The sequence below is a fragment of the Saccopteryx leptura genome, chromosome 4 (assembly GCF_036850995.1).
Source record: "Saccopteryx leptura isolate mSacLep1 chromosome 4, mSacLep1_pri_phased_curated, whole genome shotgun sequence".
NCBI classification, from domain to species: Eukaryota; Metazoa; Chordata; class Mammalia; order Chiroptera; family Emballonuridae; genus Saccopteryx; species Saccopteryx leptura.
The window spans coordinates 204,601,172-204,616,555 of record NC_089506.1 but is presented as its reverse complement, the minus strand read 5'-3'; the positions used below and the strand labels follow the sequence as shown (position 1 = coordinate 204,616,555).

The 15,384-nt window shown below is 46.2% G+C and overlaps 1 protein-coding gene across 1 annotated transcript in view; it reads right to left on the bottom strand.

Moving 5' to 3' along the window:
* Nucleotides 1-14,978, bottom strand: part of ZC3H7A (zinc finger CCCH-type containing 7A) — a 43,533-nt gene extending 28,555 nt beyond the window's left edge. Inside the window, exon 1 of the mRNA XM_066382594.1 lies at nt 14,826-14,978. The gene's annotated coding sequence lies outside the window, so the exon portion shown is untranslated. The remainder of the gene's footprint in view (nt 1-14,825) is intronic.
* Nucleotides 14,979-15,384: the final 406 nt, after the last annotated feature.

The following is a 15,384-nucleotide window of genomic DNA, read 5'->3' as shown; positions in this document are numbered from 1 at the left end:
CTGCACCCATTTCAAATACATAGCTGAAATGTTTTAGTTTCATTATTGCTTACAACTGTTGTTTTATCTTGAAAGCTACCTTTTTCAAAATGTAGAGGCAAGGATGAAGGTTGGAATGCCCCAAAGCTTGATAACTGGTATTAACTCTTTTCATCTTTTAAATATTATCAGTTCTAAATATTTCAATCTCATACCTTTACTGAAATGGTCATTTTCTGAAATGTTTACAGATATATCATCTAGAATTTGCTTTAAAATACTCCAGCAGCCCTGGCCGGATAGCTCCCTTGGTTAAGGCAGTGGTCCTCAACCTTTTTTGGGCCACAGACCAGTTTAATGTCAGAAAATATTTTCATGGACCGGCCTTTAGGGTGGGACAGATAAATGTATCACATGACCGAGACAAGCGTCAAGAGTGAGTCTTAGACCGATGTAACAGAGGGAATCTGGTCATTTTTTAAAAATAAAACATCGTTCAGACTTAAATACAAATAAAACAGAAATAATGTAAGTTATTTATTCTTTCTCTGCAGACCGGTACCAAATGGCCCATGGACCAGTACTGGTCTGCGGCCCGGGGGTTGGGGACCACCGGGTTAAAGCATCGGCCCGAAGTGCAAAGGTTGCCAGTTTGATTCCTGGACAGGGCACAGACAGGAACAGATTGATGTTCCTGTCTCTCTCTCTCTCTCTCTCTCTCTCTCTTTCTCTCTCTCTCTCTTTCTCCCCCTCCTCTCTAGCTAAAATCATTAAATAAAAAATTTAAAAAAAAATACTCCAGCAAAAGGGGAAGTAGAGGTAGGCAGAGGGTGGAAAGAGACTTCGCATGGGGCAGGGAGGGCACGTGTGGTGGGTAGAGGGTGTTATAGTGAATGGGACACTGAAAACCATGTAAACACAATAAGTAAAAAATAAAAAATACTCCAGCAAATTAAAAAGAGGGTTGGGGGTGGGGCTGAAACAGCAGAATGCTGTGAACCAGTGATAAGAACAAGCCTTTTTTTCTAACACTCTCTCTGCCCTGTAAGTTTCAACTTTTCCAAAATAAAATGTTAGATTTTTTATTTATTTATTCATTTTTAGAGAGAGAGGGGAAAGAGAGAGAGAAAGAGAGAGAGAATGGAGGAGGAGCAGGAATCATCAACTTCCATCTGTGCCTTGACCAGACAAGCCCAGGGTTTTGAACCGGTGACCTCAGCATTCCAGGTCGATGCTTTATTCACTGCGCCACCACAGGTTAGGCCCCAAAATAAAATGTTTAAAAAGCCCATTACACTGAAGTAAAATGGCATTGTTTCTGGAATTTGTTTATAAGATAGTCTAGCCAAAAGGGGAATGAATGGGTAGAAATGAAATAAGTCCTGGTTATTTCCCAGTGGAAGTCCTGGTTCAATTCCCAGTCAGGGCACACAGTAGAGGCAACCATCTGCTTCTCCACCCCTCCCCCTCTTCCTTCTCTCACCCTCTCTCTCTTCTCCTTCTGCAGCCATGGCTCAACCGGTTCAAACAAGTTGGCCAAAAATATGGGTAACTATCTCTGCTGGATGATGCAGAGAAGAAAATGTGATTCCCTCTGCCCATCTACTATTATAGGTCTGACCAATTCCATGATAAAACAAATTTGTGATTCATACTTGTATGTACAAAGTTAGTTAAGGAGGCACTATTGGTAAGAGTAAGATCACAAATTAAGTCAATGTTGGCCTTGGTTGGCTGGCTCAGTGGTAGAGCATCAGCCGGGCGTGTGGAAGTCCTGGTTCAATTCCCAGTCAGGGCACACAGTAGAGGCAACCATCTGCTTCTCCACCCCTCCCCCTCTTCCTTCTCTCACCCTCTCTCTCTTCTCCTCTGCAGCCATGGCTCAACCGGTTCAAACAAGTTGGCCCCAGGCACTGAGGATGGCTCCATGGTCTCACCTCAGGTGCTAAAAATAGTTTGGTTGTCTAGCAAAGGAGCAGTGGCCCCGATGGGCAGAGCATTGCCTGTTAGGGGGCTTGCCAGGTAGATCCTAGTCGGGGTACATGCAGGAATCTGTCTCTCTGCTTCCCTGCCTCTCCCTTAATATAATTAATTAACTCAATGTCTATCAAAAATGGCTACATAAGTAGTGCAGGGGACAAAAAGAGGCAAGGAACAACTGTCCACAACGTGACCTGGTTTTGGGTGTGTGTATGTGTGTTTTAAGAGAGAAAAAAAACTCCACATGGAATCACAGAAAACTATAGCAACAGCAGAATATGTGGGACAGTGTTTTTTCACTGACTACCTTTAAAATTTTTTTTGAACCCTGTAAATCAATTGTCTGGAAAAAAAATTAAAGTATTAAAAAAAAAGTATGTAGCTTCTGAGCCTTTCCTTGGAAAGATGACCTCACAGGTCAGCAAGGCTTGTTTTTTCCCTGTTTTATTTAAAGCAGGACCAACTTAGAGTCAGAGCTTTAGAGCTCTAAGGGTCCATGGCAGTCGGGGCCTGAAGGACTGGAACAAAAGCAGACACCAAATGTCGGTGTTTGTTCCCTCTCTTCAGTGAATGGCATCCTCTTCTCCCCACCTCTCTGTCCAGCCAGGGTGAGAAATTAGTTTGTGATTCACTCAAAGAGTAAATCTGTTGGCTAAGAAAGGACTCCTGGATAATGATAATCCACTAAGTTAATAGCCTTAGAGCTATTTCCCCAGAAGTGCTGGAAAACCTTGAACCTGGACCTCTTAAGGACAAAGGGCAGGTACCAAAGAGCTGACAACTCAGGTAAGTGATTAAGAGGAAGTAAGAGGCAGACTTTTATTTCATTTATTCATTTTTAGAGAAAGAGGAGAAAGAGAGAGAAGAGGGGAAGGAGCAGGAAGCATCAACTCCCACATGTGCCTTGACCCGGCAAGCCCAGGGTTTTGAACCAGCGACCTCAGCATGTTTTTAGGTTTGCTCACTTGTATTTTGCATTGGCGCTGGGCAGCACCGTGTGTGTGTGTGTTTGTGTGTGTGTGTGTGTGTTCGTTCTGTGGAAGGCTGCGAGTGCTTGCCCTCAGGGCGGCAGATTGCAAATTACAGACTGCCTTCCTGTTTAGGAGGGGCCACTGTTTGCTGGAGAAGGGGTTTTTCCTCCAGCCTATTTTGCTAGAGAGTGGAGAGAGAGAGAGAGAGAGAGGAGAGAGAGAAGAGAGAGTGAGAGATGAGGGTTTAGGAGCCCTGCTGAGGCTGGTGGGGGCTCATAAGTCTGGGAGCGTCTGGAGAATGAGTCGGAGCTTGGGAGCCCTGAGTGAGAGGGAAGCGGTCTTCCCTGCCTGTTTGCTCATCCACCGTTAAGAGACTCTAATAAACAGAATGGCCCACCATTTTCTGGCTCCACGGTTCCTTTACCGTCTGCCCGAATCCAATGAGAACCTGCACAACGACGATGGCCTCTGCCACCGGCCTTACACTCAGCAACCGAGCTATTTTAGCATCTGAGGTGAGCCTTGGTGCCATCCTCAGTGCCAGGGACCAACTTGCTCGAATGAGCCATGGCTGAGGGAAGAGGGGAGAGAGAGAGAAGTGGGACAGGTGGAGAAGCAGATGGTCATTTCTGTGTGCCCTAACCAGGAATCAAATCCAGGACTTCCACACGCCAGGCTGACGCTCGACTGCTGAGCCAACCGGCCAGGGCCGAGGCAGACTCTTATTTTATTTTTTTTATTTGTTTTTATTTTTTATTTTTCTGAAGCTGGAGACGGGCAGAGACAGTCAGACAGACTCCCGCATGCGCCCGACCGGGATCCACCCGGCACGCCCACCAGCGACGATGCTCTGCCCCTCTGGGGCGTCGCTCTGTCACGACCAGAGCCACTCTAGCGCCTGGGGCAGAGGCCAAGGAGCCATCCTCAGCGCCCGGGCCATCGTTGCTCCAATGGAGCCTTGGCTGCGGGAGGGGAAGAGAGAGACAGAGAGGAAGGAGGGGGTGGGGGTGGAGAAGCAAATGGGCGCTTCTCCTATGTGCCCTGGCCGGGAATCAAACCCGGGTCCCCTCCCGCAGCCAAGGCTCCATTGGAGCAAAGATGGCCCAGGTGCTGGGGATGGCTCTGTGGCCTCTGCCTCAGGCGCTAGAGTGGCTCTGGTCGCAACATGGCGACGCCCAGGATGGGCAGAGCATCGCCCCCTGGTGGGCAGAGCATCGCCCCATGGTGGGCGTGCCGGGTGGATCCCGGTCGGGCGCATGCAGGAGTCTGTCTGACTGTCTCTCCCTGTTTCCAGCTTCAGAAAAATGCAAAAAACAAAAACAAAAACAAAAAAAACAACAAAAAAACCCGGGTCCCCTGCACGCCAGGCCAACGCTCTACCGCTGAGCCAACCAGCCAGGGCTGAGGCAGACTCTTAATAGAATGAAATACATACCTCCTTTACATGTTTAAAGAGTTGGGAGCATAATATCAGGTCGTATTTAAACATATGACAGAATATCTCATGTTCTGTAATTTTTCCCCAAAATTTTATTATGAAAATCTTTACACACAGTCAAGTTTTTTTCACAATGCATGCCATACATAATACCTATCTTCTACAACTAATATTTTGTGCCCTGGCCGGGTGGCTCAGTACTTAAAGTATCAAGCCAGCAGGCCAGAGGTCACGGGTTCGATGCTTGGTCAGGGACATACTAGAAGCAATCAATGAGTTCACAACTAAATGCAACAACTAAGTGAAACGAGTTAGTGCTTCTCAGCTCGCTCTCCCTTCCTGTCTGTCTCTCTCTCAAATCAATGGAAAAAAAATTTTTTAATGAAAAAATATAGCCTGACCTGTGGTGGCGCAGTAGATAAAGCGTCAACCTGGAACACTGAGGTCACCAGCTCGAAACCCTGTTCTTGCCCAGTCAAGGCACATACGAGAAGCAACTACTTTGAGTTGATGCTTCCTGCTCCCCCCACCTTTCTCTCTCTCCTATCTCTAAAATCAATAAGTAAAATCTAAAAAAATAAAATTTAAAAAATGTTTTGCGGCCCTGGCCAGTTGGCTCAGCGGTAGAACGTCGGCCTAGCGTGCGGAGGACCCGGGTTCGATTCCCGGCCAGGGCACACGGGGGAGGCGCCCATTTGCTTCTCCACCCCTCCGCCGCGCTTTCCTCTCTGTCTCTCTCTTCCCCTCCCGCAGCCAAGGCTCCATTGGAGCAAAGATGGCCTGGGCGCTGGGGATGGCTCTGTGGCCTCTGCCTCAGGCGCTGGAGTGGCTCTGGTCGCAGCATGGCAACGCCCAGGATGGGCAGAGCGTCGCCCCCTGGTGGGCAGAGCGTCTCCCCCTGGTGGGCGTGCTGGGTGGATCCCGGTCGGGCGCATGCGGGAGTCTGTCTGACTGTCTCTCCCTGTTTCCAGCTTCAGAAAAATGCAAAAAAAAAAAAAAAATGTTTTGCAATATTGATCACATCTGTCCATCGTTATTGATCTGCCCATCCTTCTGTTCTTCCATCAACCCACATTATTTTGGTAAATTGCACAGTAAGTTATATTTAATTCATCAATTATAATTTACCACTAAACATTCCAGATACATATCATTACCTGCGTTCAACATTTGTTTAGGTTTCTTAATGTAAAATGCACACATTTTAAGGCAAGTTTTGACAAATGACATTCCAGTAGCCCAGATCCCAATCATAATATAGACAATTATGTCACCCTGGAGCCTCCAGCCCCTTTCCCAGCCAATCCCTGCCCCACCCACAGCGCCAGGCAACCATCGTTTGATTTTTTTCACCATAGATTATTAGTTTTACCTGTAAAATAAGCCTTCCCCACCTCCCATTTTTAAAGAAAAAGAAAGATCTATGCTTTATACACCATCTTATTTGGGGGGTCCAGTTAAAATCTGGCCTCAATTTTAAAGTGTGAAAGAATTGATAATGTTAATCTAAGAGCCACTGTTCTTACTCAAACTCAGCAGGACATGACAGGTGTCCACTTCCTCCTTGAAACTGGGATTCCACCTCCAGCTGACCTCTGACTGTGAGAGCCTGGGGCTTCCTCAGACTTCTCCCCTCCCCGAGCCACACTCTCCCCTCGGATCTCCCACACTGCCCAGAAGAACAAAGCCCTCATCTAAGGCCCACGAGCCTCCCCAGTCCATCCCCAGGCTCAGCTGGGTCCCTCCACCAATGTGATAGTTCTACGGGGATGTCTCACAGACACCACAAACTGTAAAACTGTAACAATGAAATGTCTCCTCCAAACCCTAGAACTCAACTACCCATTTGCCCTTCCTGAGGGCAATCGACCGCTGTTACCAGTCTCTCTGTGTCCTGACAAAGATCTTCTGTGGAACAGTACTGAATCTTGATTGTGGTGGTGGTTACATGACTCTATCTGTGGTATGCACGGACACAGACCACACACACACACAAACACACAGGTATTTGTAAAACTGAGGGAGGTCTGTACCTAGCTGACAGTATTTTACCAATGTCAGTTTCCTGGCTTTGATACTGCACAAGTTGTATCAGATGGCACCACTGAGGGACGTGGATGAAGAGTTCATGGAACCCTATATACTTGTGCAATTTCCTGGGAGTCCACAGTTATTTCAAAACACAAAGTTAAAAACAGCCTATGCATGTTATTTTTTATACTAATATTTTCTGCACCTTGAATTTTTTCATGGAGTACCTAATCTAGAGGGTCACTCCACATCAGTCCCCACAAAGACAGAGTACCCTCTATCTTAAACAGGATGTGACCGGACCATAACTTCACCAAGCCCCTAGTGACGGACATTCTGGGTGTTTCCAGTCTTTAAAATTCACCAGATACACAGGCTATTTCACATATGTGTATATTTACATAATTTCTATAGAATAAAGGATATACACATGTCTTTATTTTGCCAGCTATGGCCAAGCTGCACCAAACGACCCCACCTAGAAACAGTGCTGGCGGATGCCTGCTCACAGCTTCACCAGAAATTATCAAATGTTTTCATTTCTGTCAACCAGGAGGTGACAAATAGTCGGACAATGTCTTTTTTACCATTAGTAAAGCTGAACATCTCTTCATACTATATTTAAGAGCCATCTGCACTTCCTTTTCGTGAATTTTGTTTAACCCTTTGAGTAGTGAGTTTTTTCATCCTCGCTGACCCCCGGGAAGTGAGTTGTTTGTTTGTTTGTTTGTTTTTCAAAAAAATGAAATTAGTTCCAGTTACAGTTTTATTAACTTAAAATCATGTTTGTTTGATAACCAATTTATGAAAACAAGAAGAATATTCATTTGGCTTTTTTTAATGTTGCCTTACACATTTTTAAAATAAATCGATCATACTCTGGATGGTCAGGAGGCACGAGGACGTACATGAACGTTCGTACAACTCAAAGGGTTAATCAAATCCTTTGCCCATCTTTCCTTCAGGCTGAGCTTTTCTTATTTATAGAAGCTCTTTACACGCTGAGGCAAGTACTCCTGTGTGATGCTGCTATTACTTTCCCCAATTTGATACCAATCTTTTGGCTTTGATTATGGTAATTTTTGAAGCTGTGTATATGTGTGTGTGTATATATATAATATATACATATACATACACACACATTTTTTTTAAGTGAGAGAGGGGAGACAGTGAGACTCTCGCATGTGCCCACACTGGGATTCATCCGGCAACCGCTGTCTGAGGCCCCTCAAATGAACAAGCTGTTTTTAGCACCTGAGGCTGACAACCAACTGAGCTATCCTAAGTGCCCAGGGCCAACAGTCTACCAATTGAGCACTGGCTGCAGGAGAGGAAGAGGAAGAAAAGAGAGGGAGGGAAGCAGATAGTCGCCTCTCCTGTGTGCCCTAACCAGGAATGGAACCCACAACGTCCATACGCTGGCTGATGCTCCACCCACAGAGCAAACCCACCATGGACTGAAGTTATATTTTTAAGCTGCTGAGTCTATCAATATTTTTTTGTATGGCTTCCAGATTTTGACATGCTTAGAAATATATTCACCACTCTGAGATTATAAAATAATCCATGTTTTTTCTTAGTATTCATATTCTTTTATTAAAAACATTTTTTAGCCTGACCAGTGGTGGCACAGTGGATAGAGCACCAACCTGGGATGTTGAGGACCCAGGTTCAAAACCCCATGGTCACTGGCTTGAGCCCAAAGGTGGCTGGCTTGAGTCCAAGGTCACTGGCTTGAGAAAGGGGTCACTGGTTCACCTGGAGCCCCCTCAGTCAAGGCACATGAGAAGCAATCAATGAAAAACTCAAGTGCCACATCTACAAGTTGATGCTTCTCATCTCTCTCCCCTCCTGTCTCTCTCTCTCATTAAATATATATATATTTAAATCAGATACACCAGTTTACTGTAAGATGTGTGTGTTGTACATATACATACATGTTTCCCTCCCAAATAGCTACCCAATTGCCCAAACTTCATCTACCAAAAGGTCCTCTATTCTACACAGACATGTGCAAGGCCACCTTTATTATACAGGAAATTCTGGGCCTGTCTGTGGCTTTTATTCAGCATCTCTAACCTGAACAGTCCTAACCCTCTGCCCTTCTCCCAGTTCTAACCCTTTGCCCAATCTTACCTTTCCAGTAACGAAACCACCTTCTGGCTCAAACCAGAAACCCAGTATAATACTCTTCTTTCTTTCACATTCCACATCCAATTAGTCCCCTGACAAAGCCTGTCAGGGTTACCATCACAACAGATGCACGGTATCCAAAACCTGACCTCTCACAACCTTCCTGACCCGAGTCCCACCATCGCAGGTGAATGTCGCAATTCCTCCTTTCTCAGCCTCTACGCTCATCCCAGGCCTCTCCTGCGCCTCTCCCCCATTCATTTCCTACACTAAACTAAAAGAAATGCTCTTTTGAAAACAAGAAGTTGGTTATTACAGCCCTGCCTAAAATTCTTCAATTACTTCCGTAAGCATTTGAAAGAAAACCTAGATCTCTTACCTTGTCCTATCAGATCTGGGAGGACTAACTCTGTTAGTCTCTGTTCACGTGCTCACCCAGACTGACTTACTCATCTCCTGTCAGACTGGCCTTCCAGGTGTTGCTAAAATGAGCCAAGGGCTCTATACTTCCGGGCCATTGTGCTTACTGTTCCCTCTGCCTATTAACACACCTTCCCACGACTGCAGAGCCAGCTCCTTTTCATCCTGTCACCTCTAGAGGCCTTCCCTTACCACCCTAAATTGTCACCACATCCCACTCTCACCCCATTATTCACTTCAAGAGGTACCTTGTTCTTCTTAGTACTTACTGATTGTATCCCAGTAGCTGGGACTGGGTTAATAAATACTTCAATGAAAGAATGAATGAATGAATGCAAAGTTGAGAAGCCCCAGAATTAAAACCTGGTAAAAACCATTCACAAAAAGGCAAGCACCACAAAAGAGGGTGACCCAGAGGAAATGACTGAACATAAGCCGAGCTGGCTGCAGGGGACTCCGCCCCCAAATGTTCTGGGAACAAGTTGAGGAGTAAACCGACTAGAGACAGAGACAGAAAAATCTTGAAACCTTAAGACTCCTGAAGCAGTGCAGTGATAACAGGGGGAAAGCAAGCCAGACCCACCCGCTTCTCTTTAGAGCAGTGGTTCTCAACCTTTCTAATGTCGTGACCCCGCAATACAAGTTCCTCATGTTGCGGTGACCCCAAACCAAAAAATAATTTTGGTGGCTACTTCATAACTGTAATTTTGCTACAGTTATGATTCGGAATGCAAATACCTGATATGCATTATGTATTTTCCGATGGCTTTAGGCGACCCACAGGTTGAGAACCGCTGCTTTAGATGAAAAGGAAAAGGGGCAGGGGAAACTTTCAACAGCACAATTTAAAGCAAGAAATTCAATCAGATGTGGATTTCATTAAATTAACTAAACTTCTGCAAGCTGGAATACCATTTTTCTGGAACCAGATGATTTTAAAGTTTTATGTAGGAAGAAAAAGTACCGTTGGATCTTCATTATAATTCCTTTAAGTATTTACTCAGGGCCCATTAGGTGAAATTCTTTATACTAAAGTCTAGTTCAGGGGTCCCCAAACTACGGCCCACGGGCCGCATGTGGCCCCCTGAGGCCATTTATCCGGCCCCCACTGCACTTCCGGAAGGGGCATCTCTTTCATTGGTGGTCAGTGAAAAGCGCAGCGTTGCTCACATACAGTACTACTTCCGATGACGCAGGATGCACGCGTCACGGCTCCGGAAGCGTGTCATATCACTTGTTATGGTTAGCAGTGACAAATATGGAACCGGACATTGACCATCTCATTAGCCAAAAGCAGGCCCATAGTTCCTATTGAAATACTGGTCAGTTTGTTGACTTAAATTTACTTGTTCTTTATTTTAAATATTGTATTTGTTCCCATTTTGCTTTTTTACTTTAAAATAAGATATGTGCAGTGTGCTTAGGGATTTGTTCATAGTTTTTTTTATAGTCCGGCCCTCCAACGGTCTGAGGGACAGTGAACTGGCCCCCTATGTAAAAAGTTTGGGGACCCCTGGTCTAGTTCAATGTACAAGGCTAGTAACTGGACAATGTATTCATACCCTTTGACATTTTGGCCTTTCACAGTAACTTTAGAAGCTAGCTAGCCACCCCTAAGAGAAACTACCAAGGTAAGTGAAATGTGACTGCAACAAAGGGCACAGACAGAAATACAGTAATAGCTAGCACATAGAACACTTACTGCACGCCTGGCACTGTTCTAAGTGATTTACATGTATTAAATCATTTAATCCTCATAATAACCTTAAGACATCATAGGTGCTATAAGGAAACTGAAGCACAGAGAAATGACACAAACAGTCCAGGATCACACAGCTACCAAGTGACAAAGCCAAGATTTCAAAGCCAGACAGGCTGGCTCCAAGCCTGAACTCATCCAACTACACTCTTTTGCACTGTAAGAGCCACTGACGCCTAGAGGAGGGGGAATACATCTACGGTGGCCCTGGGTTGGGCTCCCAAAGACAAATATAGCTCTGACAGACAGGTGACTTGAAAGCCACCCGGAAGGACGAAATAAACACATGCCCACACACACAGCGATGTACGCATTCAAGGAACCTAATTTAAAGCAATTTAGACAAAGCAGAGGGTTTGCACAGGAATACAAAGGACACAGCAGTCAGGACACCACTCCAGGGAAAATCTTTACAAGGAAGAAATATTAAAGGGCTTTATTTACAATGTTCTAACGCAGGACCAGAGAAAGTGCCCCAGGGAACACCGCACCAGGCTTCTAGTTTTGCCTTAAAAGGTATTCCTAAATTTCCAATGAAAAACTGTAATTACCAGTTTGCACCAGACCCTAGCCTCTGTGTAATGGCATCAACAAGCAAGCAAACAAGCAAACAAAAAGTAGTTAAAAGTAGCATTACTGTCAATCCCATCTCACAACAATGTATTAGTGCAAACCCCCTACCCTGAAACACTTTCAAAAGATGTGATACAAAACAACCCTCATGACTACAAACCCAGGCAGTAAAACATTATTACAGATGTTCTACCACCTTCTTGAAACAATATCTCTCCTACTGGACACTTTGAGAAGGTTATTTTTCCTTTTACTGAAAATGAAACATCAGAAAGGTAATTTGCTACTTCTGGCTCCCTTCACCATGTTTTCACTTTCAAATCACTGTCAGATACATGTGTCAGCTGCCTCCTTCAGTGCCAAGCCCTGCAAAGGCTAAGGGCACATCTCACCTCAAACACCAACTCTGTATGGGAGGAATCAATAAAAAAGATGTGAAGTCTTCAAGACAGGGTCTGCCCAGAGTCACACATACTGTCAGTGACATGCCCAGGACTGCAGAAGCGGTCTTCTCAGGGGCCACATTAATATGCTGCTCCAAATTCAGGTATTCTCACAGACTCTATTTTATTTATTATTATTATTACTATTATAGCTTGTGAAATAGAAAAATTGCTGCTTTTCTCTTACTGACTCCAGTTTATAGTTCCTGAGGCTTCACAAGGTATGTGAAATTAATGATTATTAATTAACTAAAAAACACACTGCTAAACTCATAACAAAATAAAAAAGTAAATGTCTTGTTGAGATGAAACCTAGTAAGGATAAGTACGCTTCTTTACTAGTGAGGTGACAAATTTACCTCACTTAAAAAGCCTCCCTCTCACCCACCATGAGTTAAAACATGTATTATCACAAGCATTAATTTTTAAACTTCTGGATTAATACTTTAATATTTCTCCCCTTTAAAAATATTATCTTTTTTTTTTAACTTATTGATTATAGAGAAGAGAGGAGTGGGACAGCAGTAAGTATCAACTTAGTTGCTTCACTTTAGTTGTTCATTGCTTGCTTGCTGTATGTGCCTTAACCAGGCAAAGCCCAGGGTTTCAAACCAGTGACCTCAGTGTTCCAGGCGGATGGATGCTCTGTCCACTGAGCAACCACAACCAGGCAAAGGTGGGGTTTTTTCTTGATTTAGAAACACCTAGCCTGTCCAGGCAGTGGCGCAGTGGATATACCACCGAACTGGGACACAAGGGACTCAGGTTCAGAGGTTCCTGGCTTGAGCTCGGGGTCACTGGCTTGAAGCCCAAGGTCGCTGGCTTGAACAAGGGGTCACTTGCTCTGTTGGAGTCCCCCAATCAAGGCACATAGGAGAAAGCAATCAATGAACAACTAAGGGGCCACACCAAAGAATTGACACTTCTCATCTCTCGCTCTTCCTGTCTGTCTGTACCACCTATCTGTCCCCTCTCTCTGTCCATCTCTGTCTCAAAAAAAAAAAAAGAAAGAAAAGAAACAACTCACACTAAAGAGAAAACAAATTTTACTAAATCCTAAGATTTTGGATAAAAAGTATTTTCATAAAAACAAAACACTTCAAGATATATTCTAGAAAACAAGTTTCCACACATCACACTTACTCTAGAAAGCCCATTCTAGAGTGAGGTAATAGGATACAGATGTCTTTTGTTTCTACCTAGGCCTTTATTGGAAAGCTCAAAACTTTCCAACAGTCACTGCCACCATTCCTGGAGTCGAGAGTCTATCCTAATTCTCTCTAGTGTATAGCATCAATTTAGCCCACCCAAAATGGCAGGTTTTTAAAACAATCAAAAATTAAGAATTGTGGGAGCATATAGTCAACAATCACCATTTTTATGGGCAAAAACTGACTATCTGGGGAACAGGAAGGTCAGGGCAAGATAAGCAAAAGTCACAGTAAGTAACTTGGAGGAAGGCATGAGCTCTCCAGTTTGTTTACATAGCAGAGGCCATACAAATTAACATGCTCTCTGCAGCACACACACACGAAAATACTGAAAATATTCAGACTCAATAACTCATAATACAATTCTGAATTGAACATTGTATGACTATTTCCAGACTCCAAAACACAGCAGATACAATGAAAACATTTTTCAAGAACATTCTATCCATTAACTTGAGTGTTACTCTGTATATTAGGACAAGATCCTCATTATGCAATCAGCTCAACAGTTTAGTTCAGTTGAGGGTGAGAAGAAAGAGGCAGGGGGCTCCTGGACAGCAGACTGAACAGGAGGCCACAACCATCAGAGAGGCAAGGAAAGATAAGCAAAGGGCGTAAGCTCCCAGCCACCCCATCCCCATTCACAGGCTCCAACAGAAATATAATGCAAACCACATACATGATTTTAAATTTTCAAGTAGCCACATTAACAAAAGTAAAAGGAAACCGGTGATATTAGTTTTATTAACATACTTGAGCTAACCCAATACATTCAAAATATCATCTCAACATGCATTACGCATAAAATATTATGAGGTATTTTCTTTCTTTTTTTTTTTTCATAGTGTTTAAAATCAGGTATGTCTTTTTCACCAGAATTCGGGCTAGCCACATTCCAAGTGCTTAAAAGTCCTCTGGGGCCCCTGGCCACCTTCCTGGGTGGCAAAGGTCTAGGAGGAGCTGATCCTTGCTCTTTAAATACCTAAGGCGGGTACCTTCTTCTTTCATCCCTAATCACGGAGGGACGGGGAAAATACCCAACTACAAATAAATTCACCCAATTAGGGCGCAGGCGCAACCTCTCGAACCTAGCCAGCGCTTTCCAGTTTGACCACACCCCTGCGATGACCATCCCCAACTGGAAATTCATGCTAATAGCAAGTGACAGCTCCTCATTCTTTACCGGCAGGTTAAAGACACCTAAAACCTGACAGTCTCCGCTTCCACAATAAAGAAACCATTCGCCGCGCGTCCTCGATGTGTGTCCCGCGCAAAAAAAAAAAAAAGAAGGGGGGGGTGTTAACCCGAAATAAATGAGCCACGCACTCCGCGTGCATCCTTCCCGCCCCCAAGCCCAAGGTACTGAATTAGGGAAACCGCGATCACCAGAACAGACACAAATAACGAAAAAAATATATATTTTGAGTTAAATAACCAGAAAGGAGGTATCTGGCCAACAGCAATGCATCCAGGCATGGGATGGAAGGGAGAAGCAGCCCTTGACGCCCCACTTCCCGAGCCGCGCCCCCCCACCCCGGCTGATTCCCCCTCCGCTGCGAGGAGCGGATGGGAAGAGGAGGGGACCCTGGTGACCCCGCGCGCGCGCCCACGTCCGCCCGACAATCCGTGGCCCGAGCGGGGGCGCGCCCCCGGACCTCCCCCGGCCCCGCGGGCCCTTTGTGGCGGAGCCCCCCGTTTCTGGGCCCCTCCGTGCCACCTCCGGGGACCGTGCGCGCCGCCCCTCCCCCCGTCCGGGGTCCGTTACCGGCCGCGCGCGAGCACGAGGCGGCGGCGGGCGCGCGCCGGGTGGGGGCGCCGCGCGGGGGAAGGGCGGTGCGCGGGCCGGGCAGGCGGCGGCGGTGCGGGGCCCCAGCGGTGCCCAGCTACCTGTGGGGATGGCCACGCCAGCCAGCGGGCGGGCGAGAGGGCAGAGGCGAGCAGAGGAACGGACGACAGCGGTGGCGGTGGCGGCCCCGGCGCTCACTCGCAGCTTCCCTCCGCGACCGGCGGCGGCGGCGGCGGCTCCCCTGCCTCGGTGCAGCGCCCTCTGGCGGCGGGAGGCCGCGCGGGCCGCCCGGGATACGCCGCCATTGGCTGCGCCCGCGAGCGTCGGTGCCGGGGGTGGCCGCGGCGCCACGTCGGGCCGGGCGGGGACCGGGCACCCGGGACTGGCACCGGCGATAGCGACCCTCGGCCCTACCGACGGCGGGCGTTTCTTGGAATCGATCGCGCTGTCAGCCCCGGGCGGGGCCACCGGATTGAGCCAATAAAGGGGCCAGGTCGTGCCCAGGATACCCAAGTACTGCTAACTACTGGACGGTGGACGTATAATTCAAACTCATATGCGACATGTGCTTTTTTTTTTTTTTCTAGTCAGCGGCCCAGGGGTTAGAACCGCGTCTAGCAGGGAACTGACCTAGTTTCGGGTATCGGGTATCGGGGAAGC